We start from the raw sequence: 19,757 nt of genomic DNA on the forward strand, positions 1-19,757 counted from the left end.
CCACTGTGTAGGCTGTGCATGTGTGTCTGTCTCTGTGTGGTTGTTCTGCTTGGCTCACCAAACTCCATTTTATTCTTTTGACAAGGCCACAGTCACCAAGTATAGTAAATTGATGTGTTGAGTTAAACCCTTCTCTCTCTCTGGGGCAAACGACAGGCATCGCTCCTGAAGCGCCCTTCCAGCCAGGCCGGACACTCTTCAGCCAGGAAAGACACTCTTCAGCCAGGAAGGACACTCTTCAGCCAGGAAGGATGGCTCCTCTACCAGATCAACATGAGAGCCACACAGGCCAGGCCATTGCCATCCCCGTGCTCTGGCCATCCGATCAGTGTGCCAGGGTAAACCAGAGAGGGGCACATTGTGCTTGAAACAGGCCCACAAACAGTACCCAGGGCTCTGCCAGACCAGACCAGACCAGACCAGACCGCCACACGTGAGCAGAAAACCTGTGAGGGAGCCAGAGGAAACAAAAGAAGATTTCAGTTGTGACCGGCCATATTGGAGCAGGAGACGGAGACGAAGACGGAGAGAGAGGGAATGAAAGAAGGAGAATGTGGAGAAAGAAATACAGGAGAGAAAGACAACAGGAAAATAGAAAAAAGGTAACATACAAACGAGAGACAGAAGAAAGGCTCCTCTGGTGAGAGAGAACACAATGAGACCAGAGCTGGGTGTCCCTCCAACGTTTTAATGCACATTATGACCATTCAAAGAAATCCTGCCTGGAAACGCTTATAATGTGCATAAAATCATCTAATGCAAATACAAATTTCCTAGAAGGGGGTGGATTAACCTCGCTATTCACATAGTGTATAATGTGACTAGCGTTGATGGAAACAAGTTTGTGTGCATAAATTCACACAATAGAATTTTCATGAATGTCTAAAAGATGCACATGGGTTGGATGAAAACCCAGCAAAAGAGAGCAACATTTTGGACAGGCCAAAGCTGGGTTGTTACTGGAGCGAGGGGAAGGGCTAGTCGTCTGTCCTCTCCACAGAAGCGCTGGATCCCTGTGCCTGGATGTCCAAATGGAGGCAGCTGGAGGAGAGTAACAAACACAGACCCAGCCAAGGCCACCATGCTACCAGGCTACCGCTGCTACTGCCCTCACAAGAACAGAGAGCTCATCACCTCCATTAGAGACCCCCTTTTTCTTTCTGTTTTCCGACTGTATTCTCTCTCTCTCTCTCTCTCTCTCTCTCTCTCTCTCTCTCTCTCTCTCTCTCTCTCTCTCTGGCTCTCTCTCTCTCTCAAACTATAACAAATTATGTATTATAGTTTGAATATTTTTTTTTTTACAAATGTATCCAGCGGCAGAATCTCAGCAACAAATTAAATCCAAAAGCAACTGCATGATTAGAGTTATGGATGCTGTGTTGCGTTAGGGTGGTCTGCCTGCCAGGAATGTGGCATGCAGTGTTGTATCTGCTCCATGCTCTGGCATACCTCCCCTGAGACAGCACCGAGAGGGCGGCCCGGGCTCTGGAGGGCTCTGGAGGGCTCCGTCTCACTAAATGTTAAACATGACAGCTCAGCCCTGCTAGATGTGTCAAATAAGGTTACAGCGACTGAAGAATGGCAGTGAGCGTGAAACACGCTGTTGGTTTTAACTTTAACTGAAGCCTGTCTTGATTTAGGAATGCAGAAGGAAAAAATGGGCATAAGAATCCTCTAATAATATCTGTAGAACTTGTCTTTTTTCAACCTTTGAGACTGGATAAGGTCTATTCAGTGCATTTCTAATAAATACAAAATGGCGTGAAATAACTACTGAGTTTTGACTTTCAGAACTAAATCAAAAAGGCTCCCTGAGAGATGGTTGACTCTGAAACCAGACAGGAAATGAGGTCACAGCAACGCCAGGGCGGTGATGTTAAAGTTGTGGTGTGCAGTGCAGTCAACTCCATCTCTCTCTCTCTCTCTCTCTCTAGCTCTCGCTCCCTCTCTCTCTTTCTCTCTCTCTCTCTCTCACCCTCACCCTCACACTCTCTCTCATTTTCGCTCCCTCTCTCTCGCTCTCTCTCTCTCCCTCTCTCACGCTCCCTCTCTCTCTCTCTCCCCCCTTCTCTATCTCTCTCCCCTTCTATCTCTCTCTCTCCTTCTATCTCTCTAACTCTGCATGTCTTCAGAGATGAGTCTCTTAATGAGAGGCAGCTGAAAGCGCAGCATGAGACGGGACATTCCCTACATCATCGCAGCTATGAATACGTTGTTTTGTTGAAGAAATTGAAGCCTTTTTTTGCAACAAAAACAAAAAGATGATTATTGGGTACATAATTCCTTGGACTCAGTGGTGTAGTCCAGGGTATACGCAGGGATACGGAGTCTACCCACTTATTTTTCAGTCAGCAGTTGGTATACACACTTCTCAAAACAGGGCGTTTATCCTGTGCTGTATGGGCTGCTTAAAAAAATTAAGAGTATAACCACTTCTCCAGGGACCACTACACCACTGCTTGGCCTTGATGACTGATCACTGTTCCACCTACCAGTATCCCAGGCTGACTTGTGTGTCTGCTATTTCAAGTGTTCTCAGGTCACCCTGCACGACCAATCAGGATCACAGCCCCGTTCTGCAGAGGAAGACCATTCGCTCCGTCAGAGTGACACATGCCAGGTTCTTTTATGTGGACCTGCACCAGGAACTTTGATTGCTGCTATTATTGTATAAATATGCGTTAACATTTTTTAAAAGTGGACTGATTGCCCAGTGCCTGGCTGAGATAACCTTCAGGCCACTAAAAGAGAGTCTGCATGTTTGATAACATTCAGGCCACTAAAAGAGAGTCTGCATGTTTGATAACCTTCAGGCCACTAAAAGTGAACCTGCATGTTTGACATAGCCTGGGCTCTCCACTGGTTCCCAGGACTGGGGCGCTCCTCAGGAGCGGAGGAAACAGCACTTTGGCGACTAGAGTGACCTTTTACAGTAGCTGGCCTGCGGGTGAGTCATGCGTGGGACGAGACTAGACACACACCCATATTCCACTGCCACTGGAAGGCCTCTTAAGTACAGTAACTCACACACCTACACACACACATACACACACACACACACACACACACACACACGCTCTGAGCTCCAGTAACTTAGCATCGTATGCAGATACACCCACTTTGAGCTGCAGACATGGTGCTATGATTACTTATGTCATTTTTGCTTTGTCAATGTGCTATTTAAGGCTATATTAGCTTTTCAGGCAAAATAGATAATTGTGTTGAGACTTTATGCAAGTGGTAAACTGCATATGCAGCTTTTTGGGGGCACAGAAGAATAGGCCGACTGTTATCCTGTGTTTATAAAGGTTTTATCAAAGTATTTACTGATGTAATCTGAAGTCACGATTATGATGTTAATGTTTCTGTTTAAAATATGTTTTTGAGGTTTTCTGTATTGGCAGTATATGCTTGATGACATCTGAATGTGCAAAGTTTTTTACAGAAAGTAATTATGTTTGTATTTTAAATAGTAAACGAAATAAAAAAAACTTGTGGAAAGTTTCCCCCTATGCCTGGAGAAAGTGTTTCCCCCCACAATTGCCTTTGAAGTAACCCCAGGAAAAATCAAGGGACAAAACCCACCCTCATTTATTTCATTTAAACTATAAAGTAAAAGTGTCTCTCTCCGAGTGCTCACTAACCTCAGTGCCCCCCTCACACACCCCCCCACACACACACACACATACATACTCACACACACACACACACACCCACCACACACACACACACACACCCACCCACCCACCCACCCATCCTACCTCTTCTCACATAGACTGAGGGTGTTGATTATTTTTTGGCAAATGTGACCGCAGACTGTAACTAATTACCATGCTGCAGCGAGGCAGGCAGGACTCAACCTCAAATAACCCAGAGAAACAACACAGCAGTCTTGCATGAACGGAGCCGAGCTTCCAAATAAGCCCAGCGAGCGACCCACTTGTGCTGGACACACTGAAGCATGTGTGCTCCGCTGCAGAGCAGAAGGGGGAGTTTTTTTTTGCATCTTTGTCGCCGCTGAACAAATAGGGCCATTGGAGCCCAGATTTAGCCCCATGCCAGGAGCGACAAGACTGATGCTGTTAAATGGGGCAAATGAAAAGGCCAGTTCTCTGAGGCGCAGGCAGGTGTGTGTGTGTGTGTGTGTGTGTGTGTGTGTGTGTGTGTGTGTGTGTGTGTGCGTGCGTGCGTGCGTGCGTGCGTGTGTGTAGGTGTGCGTGTGCGTGCGTTTGCGTGTGCGTGTGTGTGTAGGTGTGTGTGTGTATGTTTGTGTGTGAGTGTGTGCAGCAAGGGGCACTCTAGCTGTGTGTGTGTGTTTGTTTACTGTGCAGCATAGGACACTGTTGCTCTGTGTGTGTGCGTGTGTGTGTGTGTGTGTGTGTGCGTGCGTGTTTGAAAAAGAGAGTAAGAGAGGTGCATTAATAATCATGTGCATATAACTCAACCAACACGCCTAATGTGAAATGTGTTTGTGGTGTGTATGTGTATGTGTGTTTGTGTGTGTGTGTTTGTGGTGTATTTTTGGCCTCGTGTCCTGAGTGGTACCCCGGGCTGGTTTGGGTTGAACCTACAGCCTTCCATTTAGGATCTGTGCCCTCCCTCTACAACCACCCACCCACCAAAACCAGCCCCGCTGCTGGAGGTCGCGACCCCAGCGCAGATTGCTCCGACGCTCCCCCAACCTCCCCTGCCCCCCAGCCCCTAGCCCCCATCTCCTGTTGCTATGATTTATGTTCCCAAGAGCTGTGCAAAGTATTCCTAGAGCTCTCCTGCAGACTGCTGCTTGTGAACAGATTTACAGGGTATGTGTGTGTGTGTGTGTGTGTGTGTGTGTGTGTGTGTGTGTGTGTGTGTGTGTGTGTGTGTGTGTGTGTGTGTGTGTGTGTGTGTGTGTGTGTGTGTGTGTGTGTGAGTGTGTGTGTGTGTGTGTGTGCGTGGGTGTATGTGTGTGCGTGCGTGTATGTGTGTGTGTGTGTGTGTGTGTGTCTATTTTTGTGTGGACGTGTTTGTGCATGCATGCTTCTATGTTTATGTGTGAAAGTGCATGTGTGTGTATTTTCTGGTTTCTGCCTGATGAGCACATTTCACTATCTAGGCATTTCAGTTCCAAAGTAGAAGAATTTGAGGCCCATTTCATATGAAGTGTTCGTATGTAATCTGAACTTATTTCCCAAAAAACTGATGAGTCCTCAGAAGTGCTCATGGTATAAGAACATGTATGCAGGGTTTCAGTATCAAAATCAAATCGATACCAACCTGCACAGTGCACAGCATTAGCAGTTGCATCATTTGCATACAGTTGCATACAGAGGCATGTTTACTAGTCCCCAAAAACTGATGACTGATGGGAAATGTGGAACCGCTTTTTAATATGGGTCACCAGGGCTTTGAACCAACTGTGAGGCTGGCGGGCAGGCTGGCAGGAGGGCGGGCAGGCTGGCAGAGGGGTAGGAGGGTAGGGTTGGAGCGAGCGCAGGTCGTCGGTGGGACCCCGGCCCCAGCATAACTTAATACATCCTGCAGGGCCGGGAGGACAGAGGATGTTTTTGATGAAGCGGGTGGCCGAATATAGTCGTGGCATTCTCAGCATCTGCCACCCCTCTGCCATATAGCCCCAGCCGTCCAGTCCGCAAGATTAACAAGCTGGTGTTTATTACCGGGGCAGGAGGAGAAAGAGCGAGAGACGACGGAGAGGTGGAAAGAGAGAGTGGTGGAAAGAGAGGGGACAATAAGCAGCGGAATTCTCTGTGGATGATCGCTTGGTGAAAGAAAAGCATCGCTGACGTCATGGCAACCAATCCCATCAGCATGTGAGCGTAGTGGATGGCACCTAAAATCATTTGGTGGAGGTGTAATAGTTTATTTTAGTGTTCAGGTATGGAGTTTCTGTGACACTGATAGGGGTAGAGGCAGGGCCAGGTGACACACACACACACTCACACACACACACACACACACACACACACACACACACACACACACACACACACACACAGACACACGCAATCACGCACACACATACAATTACACACACACACATACACATACACACTCACATACACACGCTCACACACACACAAACACACACACACACACACACACACACACACACACACACACACACACACACACACACACACACATACACATACACATACACATACACATACACATACACATACACACTCACATACACATACACACTCCCATACGCACGCACACACACTCACGCGCACGCACACGCACACGCACACGCACACGCACACGCACACGCACACACACTCACACAAACACACACACACAAACACTCAATGATCCACCACTCCTCCCTGAGGTAAGGAGCTATGGAAAAATCTTCACCAAATGTCATGGGTGTGATCATCAACCAACACAACCTCCCAAATACACCCAGATGTGTTGTTTCCATGAGCACAGCTAACTCAATACTCCCTCATCCCCCCCCCCCCCCCCCCAACACACACACACACACAAACACACAAGTACACGAACACATACTGTATGCACAAGAAACCAATAGTCACCAACCAGTAATCAATCACCAATAGACACTTATTAACGTATCACTCATCCGCTCTCATAAATACACACGCACACACACTCATACACATACACATACACATACACATATAGACCTGGTCAATCACACACTCACATACATACACAAGTAAACAGTGTATACTGGTATACTCTCTTTCTCAATTTTTTCTCTCTCTCTCTCTCTCTCTCTCTCTCTCTCTCTCTCTCTCTCTCTCCCTCTCCCTCTCAGCTCTCTCTCTCTCTCTCTCTCTGTGGTATTAGTTTACTCCTGACCTGCGAGATGAGTTTTACGAGGCGACGCTAACAGGATCCCGCGTCCGGGGCCCTTTCCCTCTCTGGCCCCTCTCCCTTCAGGGCCCCTGAACCGATTGCGAGGTCAGAAACCGGAGATGAAGATTAGATGACCGATGCCTTCGCGGGGGGAAAAAGCATGCCACAGGCTCACACGGACGCACGGACGTTCCTCTGACTTCAGCACTCTTCCCCGGGCCAGGAATAGTCTCCGTAGGTTCTTCTGGAGACATAAATGATTGCACTTTAAAAATACACGGCACACTTACTCCCACACGCCACATAAAAATGTACATAAGGTCAACCACAGGTGGGACTCTGTGGCAACTTGTGGTTTTAGTTTTTTTTTCCGTTTTTTTTTCCAAAGGGTTGCTGGATCTTTCACTTCATTGTCCATTCTTCTCTTTGTGCATTACTTTCTTTTCCTCAGCCACTCATTCTGGTGTGTGGATGGAGATCCAGGCCCGTTAATGAGGCCAAAGTAGTACCGGAGTGAAAAGCCCCACTCCCCAGGCAGACTCCCCAGGCAGACTCTCCAGGCAGGCTCCCCAGGCAGACTCCCTAGGCAGGCTGCTGGCGGGAGAGAGGTGCCTCGACAGAAGAGAAGAGATGACAACGGAGGTGCTATGACATCTACTCTGCATAGCATGGGAAGGCATCTACTCTGATTGTAAAAACTACAGTAAAAATCAATCAATTAATAAACAATGCTCAGACATGGCAGAGATTAAAAGGGGAAATCTACCCATATGCACACTTCTACAGAGGCCTGTCCATCAGAGGCCCGTCATGGTGAAAAACAACCACCTCACCTCTAAGTGGTGACATCCCTGTGTGATCTTTCAATAATGTCTTATAACCCTGTTGCCCATCAATAGAGACAGTAAGTGGTAAGTCTGTCAGGACCTTTAAGGAAAGTATATTAAGAATACATATATGCTTGTGAAGTGTATTTGCACCAAAAGTGGCGGCCAATGTTATGTATTGTAAGTTTAAAACATCAATCTTCAATCGTCAAAACCATGAAATATGGTCTGTCACATTGGTCAATTTTAAACATCATGTGTTAGACCATGAGAAGAAAGGACATCTTATTTATGGCATCCATAAAGTTAAATAAAGAATGTTTAAAAACCAACTAGCTGCATCAGCCTTTCACGAGAGATGAAACTGTTGACACCAGTTTCTCCATCCAAAGTAAACTTGTTTTTAGTTTCATGCAGAGGCTCTTGGCGGAATGGTAACATTTCAAGACCCTATTTTCAGGGAAGATGAGATCTAACTCTGTCCAGGGAATACTATTAATGAAAAGGGGGACATTTCTGGGGAACGCTTCACACTTCATGTCTGCCAGCAGGCGTGTACTGGAATAAAGACGTTTATCGCAGTGAGAAGAGCTCTGGTGTCTGGCAGTGTCTGCTAATCAGATTACATACGGTCCAGTTGGCCCTCACATCCAGGACAATTAAACGTTCTTGAGTAAGCAGAGAAATCAGGGAGCGAAACCTTGAGCCAAAGAGATTCACTTGTTTGATTCATGCTTTGCTTGATTGTTTTTGTCTGGCCAAACATCTTTCATCATTTTAGTATAGTATTTTTGACTACATAATATTTATGACTACTGCTACTATATTGTAAAAGCACATTCAGGCCAATGGAAAATGTGCAGAGTATAGGTAACCAGTCACTCCAGGATTCTGAGATCTTGTTATTTCTCAAATTCACACACATTTAAGGATTTCCCACCATTTCCAGCCAATTCTGCCTTATTACCAGCCATATTACCCACCATATTTCCAGCAAAAAAAAAGCAGAAATGTGATGGAATTTCAGCATTATTTGCAACGGAAAAAAGAATCAGCAAATTCAGACACATTAATTGTGTTTAATCAATTAATTGTAAACCCCTTACAAGATTCTGTTGGGACTGACTGACTGATAGATTTAGAGTTTGTAATTACCTTGAAATGTCTAATGCTAAAAGGATATTTGTATAGTGGTGTATTTGTATCAAGGTTATAAAAGTTTTCCATTTTTAGTTTTCGTAATTTTAGTTAATTTTAAAGAAGGAGTAGTGAAAAACAATCTTCTTATCATTAAAGATATCAACATTACAAGACTGCACTTCACTAACACATGCAATACATTTGGTTTCAGACTGAAAGCCTGTTAAAGGCACCCAGTGCAACTTGAGAGGCTTAAAAATAAACATTCAATTTCTAGTCTTTTTTACACGTAGTAAGTTTCAATAACTCCATACCATTACATATCGACATTCAAGGAGCAAAGATGTGACGTCGTTGTGTGGTGAAAACTGATAGAAAATCGATAACAACAACAATCGCCGCCATTTTCTTTATTTTTTGTAACCTACAATAAATAAAGCAGGATTCCAGTCAATGGAAAAATGGCCTCTCCCCACCGGCGATTGTTGTTGTTTACGATTTTCTATCAGTTCTCACCACACAACGACGTCTCATCTTTGCTGCTTGAATGTAGATATGTAATGGTATGGAGTTATTGAAACTTACTGCGTGTAAAAAAGACTAGAAATTGAATGTTTATTTTTCATTGAATGTTTATATAAAGTTGCACTGGGTGCCTTTAAAGGTGCAGTCCCCGATTTGGTTTCAGACTGAAAGCCTGTTAAAGTCGCAGTCCCCGATTTGGTTTCAGACTGAAAGCCTGTTAAAGGCGCAGTCCCCGATTTGGTTTCAGTTTTGGAAAACGGTTGATTGGTTGTTGATATTTGTGCTCAACAGCCAATCAAATAACATCTCTCCCTTCAGTTTGGGAGTGTGACACCCTTGAATGGAATATGACGTCTGATGTCTTGAAACAATTACGAGAACTATTTTTGTCATATATTAATGTATTTTGATTATTTTCTTAGCAACCATTGTGAGTTAAACTTAGTATTAGTTTTACATTAATTTATTTCACTTTGCAAAAATGTCTCCGAATAGCCTCTCCATCCTCCACCTTACAACACTACAGAAAGCACACTGAAAACATTTACACACTCACCCTGATATTATCACAGCACACACTTCAGCTAATGACTATAACCCAAACACTGTGCCATGGTCTACACATGGATCATATCAACACAGTCTCCCCTCTCTCTCTCTCTCTCTCTCTCTCTCTCTCTCTCTCTCTCTCTCTCTCTCTCTCACACACACACACACACACACACACACACACACACACACACACACACACATATTGGGATGGGAAAAGAAACATAAAGATTAACTACAACTAACTAACAAAGGACAAACACACCAAGTACTGTACATGCACACCACAGGAATCCAAACTTAAACAGTGTATAAGGGCAAGATGTAAAGGCAGTTAAATACCTACTAAAGCATTAATGCCCTCATGGAATACATCTCAAATGTTTATGAAGCAATGTACAGTAAGAGGGGTGAAAAATGAAAGCAAGAATAACAAATAATGATTAACAGTAACTGTACCATTTCGACACATACACGCATATTTAGCGTGGTTTGCAGACACGAGCAATCCCATGCATGGAGACGACTGAGAACAAGTTCATCTTGGCACCCAGGTCCGTCTCCCCACCAAGTGCACTCTATACATTGTGACAATGACGAATGGCGGTCTGCCCCCCTGAAAGAAAAGGAGACGGAGACAAGCCTGGCGGCGGCTTTGGGCTCTTTCCCCCTCCCCGGCTCTCAGCAGCTTGCCAGGGAGGAAACGCCGCGCGTTAGGGGGAGTGTGAGTGCTTCGGAGATCGGTTTCCTCCGCGATGAAGCCGTCCTGGCCACTCTTGAAAGACGCGGCCATTATGGTTGTGTTAAGATTACAGTCTGCGGGTGATTTAAGGGAGGTCTGGAGGGAACCGCCATGTTCCTCTCCAGGGAAGGGAGAGGGGGGCTTTCAGGGCATTGAGAGATGCATGTGGGGCAAAGGGCCAAGACTCGGAGTAGATATCTCAATTGTGGAGCAGATGAAAGAAGTGTGAGTGTGTGTGTGTGGGTGTGTGTGGGTGTGTGTGGGTGTGTGTGGGTGTGTGTGTACAAGTAACACCAAGGCCTTTAACATCATGAATTGGGGAAGGAGAGAAATTTCCCAAAAATCCCAAAATGGCTTTTACTGAATTCACTTTTTTTATAAACCACTTTCAAGCAATCCTCAGGAGCAGACTGTGTCAAACACACAAACACACACACACACACAGAAAGAGAGAGAGAGAGAGAGAGAGAGAGAGAGAAGGAGTTTTGGACAGAGCAAAGCCAAGGCATGTATGATAGTTATCTACTACCATTATTCATACACTGGGCAGACAACCTAATCCAGGCTCTTGAAGTGATTGAGGACAGGCTGATTCACCAAGCACAGACAACTCAATATAAGGCCTAAAACTCCCAGTGTAAATCTGCAGCAGCAGTCACTCAAAGTACAATTTAATAAAAGCCACGCAGGAAGGGGGGAGATAAGCCAAGATGCTGACACTGCAAGCTCCCAGCATGCACTGCTACAGGAAGGTGAAAGAAGGGTCTCCTCACTCGTCCAAACCAACCCCTTCCACCCCCCATTCTCCTCCTTACCAAAAGATTTACATCCTCCTTGCAGAGAGGTCCATTAGGACCTGAAATCATTATAAAGATACCGGCCCAAATCTATCTAAGACACCATTTTGGGGACTACATTTCAGTGCAACACATTTTATAACCGTTATATGACCCACAAATGAACCGGGATGTGCCCCAGCACTATGATACCATCAGAACATCAAAGCCACACTTCCATTTGTGGAGATGTCGCAGATTTCCATAGCTCTCTTCTGAGGTTGAGCAATTCTATTGCATCACTGCTGACAAACAATGAGAATACAGTATACAAGATGTGAACCATTTACTGGGTCTGTGTTACTTTCAAGTTTTTGAAAACATTAATTTAACCACTAGGTACCTTCAACGTTGCCAACTGTTCAAAGTTGCTCAAGGATTAATTGATTCCATCTCTCACTTGTTTGATATTGTTCAAGCCCTTGTCCATTATTCCAAGCAAGCCACCGATGCGGCTGACCTCTCCCCTGTTCACATGCTTGTCCTGGCCGAGAGGAGACCCGACAGCACGAAAGGGAACACAAACACAACATATTCACAAAAACAACAGTTAGCGGCTGCCATGGCAACGTCAGACACCAATTAAAGCATGTATAACATTGGGTATCAGGGGTCTGCACCAGAAGTCTTAAATTCACCGTGATGGACTACTACAGAGCATCCTTCTGGAGCGGCTCTGAGCACCATGGGGACAAGATATCTTTCCAGACGCCAAGGGGAACTCAGGCACAAAAACAAAATCAACAGGTTTTGGAACTGGACGCTGTACTCAAACAAGCATGAGTTTAGGAGACAACGGGGAAGGGGATGTGGAAATTTACTGAAGAAGTTCCACCAGGGACGTGCACAGGAATTTTGAAAAAAGGGGCAACACATTATTTTTTGTCACAGCCGCTGCCACGTCCCCGTCATCTGATCGCAAATTTTGCCAATATCATTTTAAACTCTCACTAACCGTTGCTGCCACGCCCCCGTCATCTGATCGCAAGTTTTGCCAATATCATTTTAAACTCTCACTAACCGTTGCTGCCACGCCCCCGCCCTCTGATCGCAAATAAATATATTTCCTTCGGAGGGGCAACTTCAGTTGAGGAGGGCAAACGGGCAGTTGCCCGGGCAACCTTAGCCCACTCCTGTGCACGTCCCTGAGTTCCACCCACTGGGTGGCTCATATGCTGTGGCCAAGCTTGTCCATGCTCCTATGGGTGGCATGGCTGACTGAGAGCTTTGGTTTCGGTTGCAGGAGACACGGCCCGACTAATGTGATTCTTCTCGGCTTAGGGTGACCCTGAGAGAGACCTGCATGTCTGCAACCATTTTAAAGCAACTTAACGATCTTTACGGTCGAAACGTACTGTGGAAATTTGTTTAAGTTTGTTATAAAATAAAAGATATATATAATATTACATGTCAATATTCTAAAGCCAGCGTGTCGAGATCTGCTCTTGCCTTCAGCAAGAAACGCAGGTATTCCTCCAAACCTCTAACTGAACAGAAAAGGAAAACAAAAGAGCAGTGTGTGTGTGTGTGTGTGTGTGTGTGTGTGTGTGTGTGTGTGTGTTTGGAGCATAAGAATTGCCAAGGATCTGCTGAACAATCAATCAAGGCAGCACACTTAGATGAAACAAATTCCTGTGTGTGTTTGGGTGTGTGTGTGTGTGTGTGTGTGTGTGTGTGTGTGTGTGTGTGTGTGTGTGTGTGTGTGTGTGTTTGTGTGTGTGTGTGTGTGTGTGTGTGTGTGTTAGAGAGAGAGAGAGAGAGAGAGAGAGAGAGAGAGGGAGAGAGAGAGAGGCAGGTTAACGTGAAATGATTTGCGTACTAATATGAATGACTTACTTTTTTACAAAGTTATCAGCTACTCTTGTACAACATCATTTATGCAGGGTCAAAAACCTATGTGTGTGTGTGTGTGTGTGTGTGTGTGTGTGTGTGTGTGTGTGTGTGTGTGTGTGTGTGTTTGTGCGTGCGTGCGTGCGTGCGTGCGTGCGTGCGTGCGTGCGTGCGTGTGTGTGTGTGAAGCAGTGCAGGTTTCAGAGAGGATGGTGTGTGTGTGTGTGTGTGTGTGTGTGTGTGTGTATGTGTGTGTGTGTGTGTGTGTGTGTGTGTGTGTGTGCGTGTGTGCGTGTGTGTGTGTGTGTGTGTGTGTGTGTGTGTGTGTGTGTGTATGTGTGTCTGATGCAGTGCAGGTTTCACAAAGGATGGTGTGTGTGCATTGATTAAAGGGCGGTGCCTCTCAAAGCAGAAGTCTGGCCTGAGATACACCACATGCACACACCACCTGTCTGCTCCTCGTGGTGACACACACTAGACTGGGCTCCCCTGGGCGTGAGGTCAGGGCAGATCCCACCCACTCTCTGCAGTCATGCCTTGGGGTCAGCATTGCTGATGATATTGTTTTTGCCCTTGTCCATTATTCCAAGCAAGCCACCCTCGGGCTGACCTCTCCCCTGTTCACATGCTTGTCCTGGCCGAGAGGAGACCTAACAGCACAAAGGGGAACACAAACACGACATATTCACAAAAACAACCGTGAGCGGCTGCAGTCTATGAGGCTAGAGGCCCCAAATGGGTCCAGGTATGAATGCTCATAAGAGGCCGCTATTGCTAGTCCTCAGGATTGGTGGACATAACGACTACCAGGGGAAACTCCGGGAGAACTAAACACCCTGGGCTCTGGTTGTGCACTGTCAAGATGGTGGTGGGGTGTTGAAAACCCATCACAGCCCTCGAAAGGCCAAAGCCCCAAATGCGAGCGCTGCCGCAGCTAACTGCCGCCACGACGCACGCTTAATTTCCCTCCTTTCCTGATCTGTCTTCCCGCTGCGTTCCAGGAGGACCATGAAACAGGATCCCTGGCACACAGTCCAGCGCAGCGGGCAGCCCAGTGGAGCTGATACGTGATGATGATGATGGATGGTGCAGCCCCGGCGGAACATCTAGAGGCTAGCCTCCGGCCGGCAGGGGTTTTGGGGTGGCTTTAGTTCCTGCGGACTGCAGAATTAGCGGGTTAGACTCCCCCAAGGGAGCCATTCAATGCCCCCCCCCCCCCCCCCCCCCCCACATACTCACACACTCAAAAACACACAAACACACACACACACACACACACACACACACACACACACACACACACACACACACACACACACACACACACACACACACACATGACTGTCCTGACAAATGCGCAGGAGCCTCTGCTAAACCAATTTTCCGACGGCCACACGCGCACACACAACAGAAGTTTTTGCCAGCGTCTTAAAATAGCATCGTTAGCACACCGGAGTCAGATGGTTTTGAAATACACGACAAATGCCTGGGGGTGTTTACGGTTCAAGTAGCAGGGCCTGCAAATTAAGAGGAGGTTTCACACTCTCACGATGGACACTCTGGCACCAGCCCACCCAGGAGAAGACAAAGAAGAGAATGAGAGAGAGAGAGAGAGAAAGAGATAGACAGAAAAAGAGAGAGAGACAGGAGACGGGGGTCCACTCGTGAGGTGCTTGAGGGTTGGAAAACACCTGTGCTTTTCTCTCCCAAGGAAGCACGTCAAGAGCCCTCTAGCCTTGACAGGTCTGAGGGAAGACACAAAGACAAGGGAAAACATGCCTCACCAAACTAACAAACAATAACTGGCCATTCACGCTTTAGTCGTTACCCTGAAATGCAAAACATGAACTAGTAACTGGTCACATGCTACACTTTCTGAAAAGGATGAAGCCCTATATGTAAAACCCTATACATCTGAAACCCTATACAAGTCGACTGCTACAGACAGTACATTCATATATATTAAACATATTTCTTTGATAGTATGGGTTTGTTTGGATGGATTTGTTAATATTATATAACACTTCGCTGTTATGCCTCATTGGACACTGAGATACAGGACGATGTGATATTGTACATTCAGGCCTACCAATCAAACAGTCCCCATTATTAATACAGTCTGGATTAACACCACACCAGATAACACTGCTACTATATATGAAATATGACTAACAGTGAGTCCGGTTTTGGGTGTTGAAATTTGGAAGTTGTTGGACAAACTTTATGTGTGCGCAAGATGATATGTGTTAGATGACTATGTGTTATCAGATGATGTGTTAGATGATTCTCCTACTGTAAAACACACAAGGCATGTACAGTGATGGTGAAAAATAACTGAAAGTTACAGTTCTGTGATTAAAGCATCCTCGCCTTAATCCACTACTAGGCCTTTTCCCATCTGTACACTGCTACCACCCAGACAAAAAATCACTGTCAATTTATCATTTACTGAACAGTCAAGAGTTATGTGTTGATGGACATTAAAAAAATCTGAAATGCTTCTGTTTTTGTGGTTTGGTGTTTCACACAGTCCTGTGCTTCTGGATGAGGGGCCACTGAGAGTCCAGTGGGTGTGAACGCAAATCACACTGAGGATTCTCCACAGGCCCCTCTAAAGCCAAACCATGGACCCCACCCTTCTGGGTCCGATTGGTCTGCAGTTCATATCTAGGTCGTGTTTATCTGACTTGCAATAACCGCTGCAATGTTTGTTTGTTGGTTTGTGTATGTGTGTGTGTGTGTGTGTGTGTGTGTGTTTATGTGTGTGTGTGTGTGTGTGTGTGTGTGTGTGTGTGTGTGTGTGTGTGTGTGTGTGTGTGTGTGTTTGTGTGTGTGTGTGTGTGTGTGTGTGTTTGTGTGTGTGTGTGTGTGTGTGTGTGTGTGTGTGTGTGTGTGTGTGTGTGTGTGTGTGTGTGTGTGTGTGTGTGTGTGTGTGTGTGTGTGTGTGTGTGTTTGAGAGGGAAATCAACTTTCTGGTTCAAATGAGACTTTGGAGAATCAAAAGAAAGCAGCCAAGGTACACAAAAGACAAGAGGACAGAGGCTTCAGCCAAAGACAAAAGAAGAGGGGCTTGTTCCAGATGCAGAAATATTCATATGATCCTGACACAGGTCCACTTCTTCATCAAGACCACATGACATGTTCATACACTCTTTATAACAGTGTCATAAGCGTAGCATATGTTTAATGCAGCCCCAAATCTACATTACACAGAGACCATGCAACCTCAGGTCATATCCCTTCTGAAATCTCAAAGATCAGTATCGAACTAGAAAGTTTTGACTGGAACTGTTGCTGTAGAACTATGTGAATCTCTATGTGTGTCTCTGTGATAAAACAGCAAAGTCATCCATGAAACACAGGTAACATTCCATATCCGAAGTCCCTGAAACACAGGCAACATTCCATATCCGAAGTCCCTAAAACACAGGTAACATTCCATATCCGAAGTCCCTAAAACACAGGTAACATTCCATATCCGAAGTCCCTGAAACACAGGTAACTTTCCATATCCTTAACCACAGGTAACATTCCACCTCCACAGTGAAGTGAATAAACCAAGCTCAGATTCAAGACTGAAACTATCAGATGAGTGGTCTCGGCGTCTACCTCGATGAATTCCCTTTTTGCGCTTCCAAGTTCATCGTCACAGAGAGGAGGTGTGTGACGGTGAAAGTGAGAAGGAAATGTATCGTCTGCTCGGCTCATTTTTACTCGATAATTAGGTTGCATTCTAAATTTGCAATAACGTTTTATACAGACTTAGGTTGCATTATAAATGTGCAATAAAGATTTATACTGAAGGTATTGGCCAATAAGATTGACTGTGAGATGACAGTGAAATCAAATGTATAATGAGCATCTGTCTTTCTATGTTTATAGCCTTCTTCATCCTGATGACACTGAATAACTATCCGCTACCTGTATGATGATGGTGATTCTTGCATGACACATTCACTATGACAATGGATCTCGTTGTATTTCACACAAAAAAAACAGCTTTATGTAATGAGAGCTACTAATTTTTAATTTTATGAAATTATCCCAGATATGGAGCTCCTTATCACTTTAGTCCTACTCCTATCCTCATAGTCACTGCAGTGTTTTATGTGGGAACAACTCATTGATCAGGGCCTCGTTTCCCGAACGCGCACTTAGCCTAAAAAGCACTTGAAATCGCTCGTAAGAGGATTCCTACGTTGCAGACGGGTTTCCCAACGCCACACTTAGCTTAAGTGTATCTTTCATTGAGAGGAATTCTACGTGTGGTCAGGACCAGTAGTAACTTCACACTTAGCGATGTAATCCACCAGGGGCGTCGTTCGACCGTCGTTCGGAAGAAACGGGAATTAAAAAAAAAAAACATGGCTACTTGAAGCGAGGAATATTTTACATGAATAAAGCTATCTACACAACTTGTTATATGTTTATAATGACTCGGTTTGATCGGAAATGTGCTACGCGACCAATGCAGAGTATTTAGGTCTTGACTGAAGCTTTCAAACAGTAGTTTGATGGCACATTTAGCGCTTATGCCACCACTCCATTGGCTTATATGGTAGCGTCTAGCTAGATGGTTGTATATGTAGAAGAAATCCAAACGATGTTTCTGTGTATAGCACATCATGAGAATGTCATTGTTTCACCTGCCTATTCCCATCAAAATAGAAATAAAGAATATTGAGTATTTGAAAATAAAGATTAAGCTATACAAAACTAGTGCATTGCCCGTAGGAATTATGCATTCTGTAGTGTTAGCAGACGTAGGGCTGTTGGGTAGTGTAATGGCAAGACATATTTGCACTCCACATAGGTACAGGTTACACTGAAGTATTATTGTGATGCATGTTTCCTTTTCATTAAGAAATGTGTTAATGGTAGCCTTTTTGGAGAGTTACCAACAAATAAAGTTTGAGATTATGTAGTGGATGCAGTTGAATATACTGTAGATGTCAACGTTGCTGTCTAAACTATAAACTAAATGTCATAAAGAAAGACATTATTTAAAATGAAGTTATGGTTGAAATAGGATCACTTCTTTATTGTAAGGGTAAGTGTAGGGCAAGAATGGTCATGCAGTTGGACTCAAATGTAGGTAAATTTTATTGAATGTATGTAGCCTACTGTACTGTATGACTTTGATGATGCTAGCTTTGACAGCCCACTCTCAGACAGATCGTAATAAATGTCCTTACAATGGGAACACAGTTTAAATAGGCTTCTCTGCTGGAGATGGCGTTACTATCCCCGCCCCGAATTTAGTGCACATTGCACGTTCGATGCACGCATAGGCTAGCTAATTTCACAGCAATTAACGTAAACAGGTTAACCTGACGTAAACAGCTCCTAAGAGCTACTTAAGAACTCGTGCACGTTGCGCTCGTGCACCTGACTTTAAGTTGATGGTTGGGAAACGCACGTAAATACAAAGTGCTACTTAGTGTACGATGTCGCGAAAATCCACGTAGGCCGTTAAGATACATCGTTATCGGGAAACGAGGCCCAGAACTATAATTTGCACTATGCTGTAAAATACAAAACAAAATATTACATCTGTGTCTCACTCTCTGTTGCGCATCACTGACAACACCGGTGAATGACAGTGGATTATTTAGAGGTAGTTGTGCCTAACTGCATAGCCATTTGGTAATATTTGTTGTCAGTTTAGTAACTGAGAATAAATGTGCCCACTAAACCAAGATGTAACTTACATTCTAAAGAGGGAAATGGCAGAATGCCTTCCCCAAAATAATTTACATGAAACACCTAACTTTTCTATCACGAACCCATATGAGGCAAATGTCCGCCATGAGGTAAATGTCCAACTTAGGTCCCTGCACATGTTATGAAATTAGCAAATGAATGTGCCCTAGTAATCAAAATAGCTTCACACAATGCCTTTCTTTGTTGCGCGCAACAACCCGTGGTGCGCATCAATTAAATCAGGGCACAATATTTCAATGGTTAACAGTTTAGCATTGTAAGTGTGAAGGAGGCTGAAGATTACCAGAAGATGAGTCGGGAAGCTCAAAGAAAAAACCCTACAAATAGTCCATGGGCCAGACAACATATTGGTACCATCTGAGGGGGCAAAACTTTACCTATGCTAAGTTGTTTGTAGGACTGAATAAGTCTATTAATATATGATAACCCTTGCACAAAAGCAGCTTTTCATATTTTTGGGCTATATAAACCAGTTTATTTTCGTACAGACGCGTTTCGGCCTTACGCCATCGTCAGTGTGACGATGGCGTAAGGCCGAAACGCGTCAGTACGAAAATAAACTGGTCTTATTTCTAAAGAGAAAAGCTTGAGAGTGCGGTTTTTATTCTACTAATAGCAGACAGACAAGTGACACCTGCCAAGACAGCTGTTTTTATTATGATTTTACAATAATCGCCTTGATAATAGAAAGTGAGCGATTTGAGATACGCTGTTCCACCTGCCATATGTGAGGCCCCGCTCACTTAGATTTGAATC

The 19,757-nt window shown here is 44.9% G+C and overlaps 1 long non-coding RNA gene across 1 annotated transcript; it reads left to right on the forward strand.

Moving 5' to 3' along the window:
* The first annotated feature begins 6,681 nt into the window (after window positions 1-6,681).
* Window positions 6,682-7,987, forward strand: LOC308379683. The gene is made up of 2 exons (XR_013968999.1): window positions 6,682-7,062; window positions 7,280-7,987. It is a non-coding gene; the product is annotated as an uncharacterized lncRNA (long non-coding RNA).
* The last annotated feature ends 11,770 nt before the right edge of the window (window positions 7,988-19,757 follow it).

This window comes from Sprattus sprattus (assembly GCF_963457725.1).
Source record: "Sprattus sprattus genome assembly, chromosome: 18".
Lineage (NCBI taxonomy): Eukaryota > Metazoa > Chordata > Actinopteri > Clupeiformes > Clupeidae > Sprattus > Sprattus sprattus.